Raw genomic sequence first — 6,000 nt, 5'->3', positions numbered from 1 at the left:
AAAAAGAAAAAGGGCAACACTTGATAATATTGTTCCTTCATTAATGAATAACTGCACGACAACTGAGTAACGCTCTATTAACATTCTAGTAACTACAAAATAACTAACAATGAACTCTGATTAACAAATTAGTAAGTATAGCGCTCAGTTGAATGTGGTAGTTCACTATTAGCTAATCAGTAACTACTATTATTCATACAGTACCTCACTGAAGACTACTAAGAACTACTATATACAGGTTCATAATTAATTATTAATAATGTATATTATAAGGTAACGGTAACCCATTAGTAATGAATCAAGTGTTACTACATCTTTCTAAAGGAACTACTAATTATTTGGATCCGTCTTCTAAAGTGAAGATCATGGCAACACACTAGTAATGACTAAAGTGCTACCAAATCCATCAGAAGAAATTACTATTGAAAATCTTACAAAAATCTCAAAAGCTTAATGACTTCAGTCAGTATTATGTAGTTATCATGTTATACTGATCCAAATTATTATTAGCTCCTTTAGAAGGATGTAACACTTGAGTCATTACTAGTGGGTTACCATTACCCTGTATTATACATTATTCATGTTAATTATGAGCCTGTATATAGTAGTTTTCAGTGAGGTATGAAAAAATAGTAGTTATTGATTAGCTAATAGGGAACTACCACATTTAACTAAGTGCTATTACTTACTAATTTGTTAATTAGAGTTCATTGAATTCAAGAAAGTTCAAGAGTTCAAGAAATAAGTACATTGATACATCAGTACAGAAAGCAGGAATCTCAGGCTTTTCTGGATGCTTGGAACACGATCTGGCACCAGATCCAGACTGCAAAGGCGAGGAAAAAGGACCTCCATGTCGTCTTTTTGGACCTTGCTAATGCCTTTGGGTCAGTGCCCCATGAAACCCTGTGGGCCGCATTCACCTTTTTTCACATTCCGGACACTATTACATCCATGGTTAAATCCTACTTCCAAGACCTGCAGTTCTGCTTTACCACAGCTGATTTTACCACGTCTTGGCAATCCTTGGAGGTTGGCATCATGGCAGGATGTACCATCTCACCCCTGGCCTTTACAATGGCAATGGAGGTCATCATCCGGGCGTCAAAATGGGTAGTGGGTGGGGAGCGGCTTAACTCGGGCACCCGCCTTCCTCCCCTCAGAGCCTATATGGATGTCATCACTACTCTGACCACCACTGCTCCATGTACCAGGAAACTGCTTGGAAAACTGGAAGGGAACATCAGCTGGGCTCACATGAAGATAAAGCCATCAAAGTCACGCATTAACTCCATTGTCAAGGGAGTGCTCTCTGACTGCAGATTCTTCATTGGAGAGGAGCCCATCTTAACAGTGTCTGACCAGCCTGTTAAGAGCCTTGGAAGGTGGTATGATGCCAGCCTGAAGGATAAAGATCAGGTACAGCAGCTGCGGAAAGAAATCAGAAGAGGGCTCCAGGCCACCAACAAAACTCAGCTTCAGGCCTGGTGTTTACAGTTTGGACTTCTTCCTCGAGTGCTGTGGCCCCTTACCATTTTTGAGGTCCCAATGCCAACAGTGGAGAAGTTGGAAAGAGGAATCACAGGCTACATCAAGAAATGGCTTGGAGTGCCTCGATGCCTCACCACCATAGGCCTCTACGGAGGCCTCAAACTGCCCCTCACCAGTCTCACAGAGGAATTCAAGTGTGCTAAACAAAGACTCCAGATGACACTGAGGGTGCTTTCACACCTGTCTCATTTAGTTCGGTTGAATCGCACTAGAGTTCGTTTTCCCCCTTGGCGCAGTTCGTTTGGGCAGGTGTGAAAGCAGCAATTGCACTCAGGTGCGCACCAAAAGCAGATTAAATAAGTGTTAATTCAAATAAGCGCATTTTTGGACTAAACCAGCTGCCGTAGTCAAGCAAAATTATTATTTAGATTGTCAATAGCGCTCCCTTTAAACCACGACTGACTTACCGCGTTCTGCACTCTCACTAAAATCTCATCATAAACACTGAAGTTGTCCGCACTGAACAGTGAATTTCTTATTTATATCGCGTCTAGACTTTTTTGTTTATGGGGGGGATTTGCGAAAGGATAAAGCTTGTGCTGATTCTGAACATACATTGTGAGCGAATTCTCCGCATGTCTGCCGGATTTTCCTCTTTATTTCCGGGAGTTCTGGTGGAATTTTCCCGCACGACCATTTAAGTGCAGTTGTGGAAATATGTTCAAGACACATCTGGCCAACGAGTGATGTCGATGTTGTCACGTGACTGCATTTTGGTCCGTTTCATCAACTCATCAACTGATTCGGACCAGAGCAATCAGTGTGGTGTGAAAAGGAACCAAAACGCCTGAAAATGATACAAAGTATAATTTTTCACCCTTAGTCCGGACCAAATGAACCGAACTACAGGTGTGAAAGCACCCTGATTGAATCTCGTGATGCAATGGTGAGTAACAACGCACTAACCTTGGTGGCAGGCCGCAAATGGAGACCAGCCAGTGCGGTGGATGAGGTAGCAACCGCTCTCAGACTTGCAGACATAGTTGGGCATGTCCAGCAGGGAAGGGGAGGCCTTGGGCTAACAACTAGGCTTTCAGCCTGGAATACAGCCACAGCACCAGAACGGAGGAAATTGGTGGTGGAGGAAATACACCGGCAGGAAGAAGCAGCAAGGTGGACCAAGGCAGTCTCCCTTGGTAAACAGGGTAAGTGGACACATTGGGAGAGTGTGGAGAGAAGGAGGATCAGCTGGAAGGAGTTGTGGAGCATGGAAGCGAAGCGAATCAGCTTCATCATCAGGGCTACATATGATGTTCTTCCAACACCTAGCTATCTCCATCAGTTCTTTCAGGTCCATCAAGTCAAGAACACACATGACAAAAAAAATATTTAGGAAATTTTTATTGAGTAAATTGCAATTCAAGTTGATAAATTCTGAATTAAATTTTTGGCAGTATGGCTCTGTTTAGGGAGTCCTCTGACCTTTCATGAGCACCATGAAATAGCAGAGAGTCAGAGGACAGCAGCAGCAGTAGGGAACGCTCACACAGTTTCGGACTGGGAGAGCTCAAATATTCCCCCCATATGAACAGAGCGGCAACGACTTAGACTTATCTTTATTAATCCTTTTAGGAAGACTCCCGCAAGGAAATTGAAAATTCCAGCAGCAGTTTTAGCAAAGGAAAAAGAGAGTAGCAGAGAAAAGGAGAGAATACAATACAACAGTGCAATAATAATAATAACATAAATAATTCGAATATCAACAACCATAAATTATTTTAAAAATTGTCAATGTTAAGTCCACTGTTATAGTGATATAGTGACCAGGTATAATGTAAGTCCAGGTGTGTATGTATGTGTGTATATGTATTGTCCTCTCTGCCCTATTTTCTCCTTCCCCCAAGTGAGGAGTTGTAGAGTCTGATGGCATGAGGTACAAAGGAGTCCTTGAGTCTATTAGTCCGGCACCTGGGAAGGAGCAGCCTTCCACTGAACCGGCTCCTCTGAGTGCTGATGATGGTGTGCAGAGGGTGGCTGGCATTATCAATAATGTCCAGTAGTTTGTCCAGTGTCCTCCTCTCTGCCACCATCACCAGTGAGTCCAGCTTTATACCGATCAAAGAGCCGGCCCGCCTGATCAGTTTATCCAGCCTGTTGATGTCCTTCTTGGATATGCTGCCCCCCCAGCACACCACAGTGTAGAAGAGGACACTGGTGACCACAGACTGGTAAAACATGCACAGCAATTTGCTGCAGATGTTAAAAGAACGCAGTCTCCTCAGGAAGTACAGCCTGCTCTGTACAGGTGGCTTGTGTGTGTTGTCCAGTCCAGTTTGTTATCCAGCCACAGTCCAAGGTATTTGTATGATTTGACTGCCTCCACCTCAATTCCCTCCAACAGGACCGGTCGCGGACTTGATCTGGTCCTCCCAAAGTTAACGACCAGCTCCTTTGTCTTAGAGGTGTTGAGCTGTAGGCCGTTAGTGCGACACCAGATGGCAAAGTCCCCCACCAGACTCCGATACTCCTCCTCCCTATCACCCCCAATACACCCAACGATGGCTGTGTCATCCACGTACTTCTGTACATGACACAGCTCCGAGTTATAACAGAAGTCCGAGGTGTACAGGTTGAAGAGAAGAGGGGCCAGCACTGTGCCTTGAGGGGCTCCAGTGCTGCTGACCACAGTGAGAGACATGATGTCCTTCATCCTGACGTGCTGTGGCCTGTCCGTGAGGTAATCTCGGATCCAGTCTACCAGAGAGGGGTCCAATCCCATCCTGATCAGTTTGTCCTGGAGTATGGGGGGGCGGATGGTATTGAAGGCGCTGGAGAAGTCCAAAAAGAGTATCCTCACTGTGCCGTTCCCCTTATCCAGATGGGAGTGGACCTGGTGCAGCATGTAGAGGATAGCATCCTCCACACCAACATCTGGCTGGTACGCAAACTGCAGGCGGTCCTCGGCGTGCTGCACCTGGGGTCTGAGGAGGCTGAGGAGGAGCCGCTCCAACGTCTTCATCAGGTGTGAAGTGAGTGCCACTGGTCTAAAGTCATTCAGCTCGCTGGGCCTGTTCTTCTTGGGAACTGGAACGATGCAGGATGTCTTCCATAGGGTGGGCACTCTCCCTAGCTGCAAGCTAAGGTTGAAGATCCGTTGGAGAGGCTCCCCCAGCTCTACAGCGCAGGTCTTCAGCACTCTCGGACACACTTTATCCGGGCCCGCTGCCTTCCCCGGCCGGAGCCTTCTCAGCTATTCTCTGACCTGGTCTGTAGTGATGAGGGGCGGGGCTTGTATTGAGGAGGAGGGGGGTAATAGTGTATAGAGGGGGGCATTGCAAAGTCGGGATGGTGGGTAGACTGGGGTATGGTGGTGTCAGAGGGGAGGTGTGTGGGGGAAAGAAGACATTGCTGCGGTGGGGGTGTGGGTGAGGGTGAGGATACTACAGAATACTACGCCACGTTATACACGACAAGGAGGAGTTGGGGAGGTGGCGGGTTGCAGAGAAGCGAGCAGCAAGCAGTTTGGAGCGAACTGAATCGGCTTAGAATAGGGCGCCCTGATTTGAGCGTAGCCATTAGCAGCGAGGGGAGTTGAACAGCTGATGCACTGATACAGATCAGTGGATGAGACCGTGTTGTTGGCCAAATAGCGTTAACAGCGTCTTGACTACTTGGCCTGCCAGAACTGATGCTGATGCTCAATTGGTTGGGTGAAGATCCAGGATGTGCCCTCTGCTCCAGGCCAGGTTCTCTCAGGCACATACTGACCGGGTGTAGAGTCAGCCTCACCCAGGGACGTTACACTTGGCGTCATAACCAAGTCCTTAAGATCCTTGCAGCCACCCTGGAAAACAAACAAACTGCTTCCAACTCCCTACCACCATCAGCACCCAATCCACTGAAGATCAACTTTGTACGCATGGGGGCAAAGGTAGCCAGGTGCAGGCCCACTTCTCTGGAGCATGGTCAGCTTGCGCTCCTCTGAACACACCTCTCTGGTGATTCCAAAGTTTAAATATAAAAAGTTTGGAGGTCGGTCATTTGCCATCCAGGGCCCAAAACTGTCTAACGCACTTCAACAACACCTACGAAGCATCACCATGTTGAGTGTTTTTAAATCGCAGTTGAAAACACATCTATTTAGACAAGCTTTTAACACATAGCCTCCGACTTGACTCGATTGCTATTTTTATGTACACTTTATTTTTTATATACTGTTGTCTATTGATGTTTTTACTGGAAAGCGCCTTGTGCACCTTTTGGCTATTGTAAGGCACTCTACAAATAAAATTTGATTGATTTGATTGATTGAGGTGCCTGTGACTGGAAGATTCTAGTGGATGTTGGTCGGTGGCTCGTTTTTCCTCCTGAGATTGCAGTCACCACACTCAGGCCTGACATAGTTCTCTGGTCCCCCTCTCTGAAGAAGTTCTTCATCATCGAACTCACTGTACCGTGGGAGGACTCAGTGGATGAGACATACGAGCGAAAACAACTACGCTATGCTGA

The sequence above is a fragment of the Siphateles boraxobius genome, unplaced genomic scaffold, assembly GCF_051911475.1.
Source record: "Siphateles boraxobius isolate OS27281-9 unplaced genomic scaffold, OSU_SipBor_1 77, whole genome shotgun sequence".
NCBI classification, from domain to species: Eukaryota; Metazoa; Chordata; class Actinopteri; order Cypriniformes; family Leuciscidae; genus Siphateles; species Siphateles boraxobius.
This window is presented reverse-complemented; position numbering follows the sequence as displayed.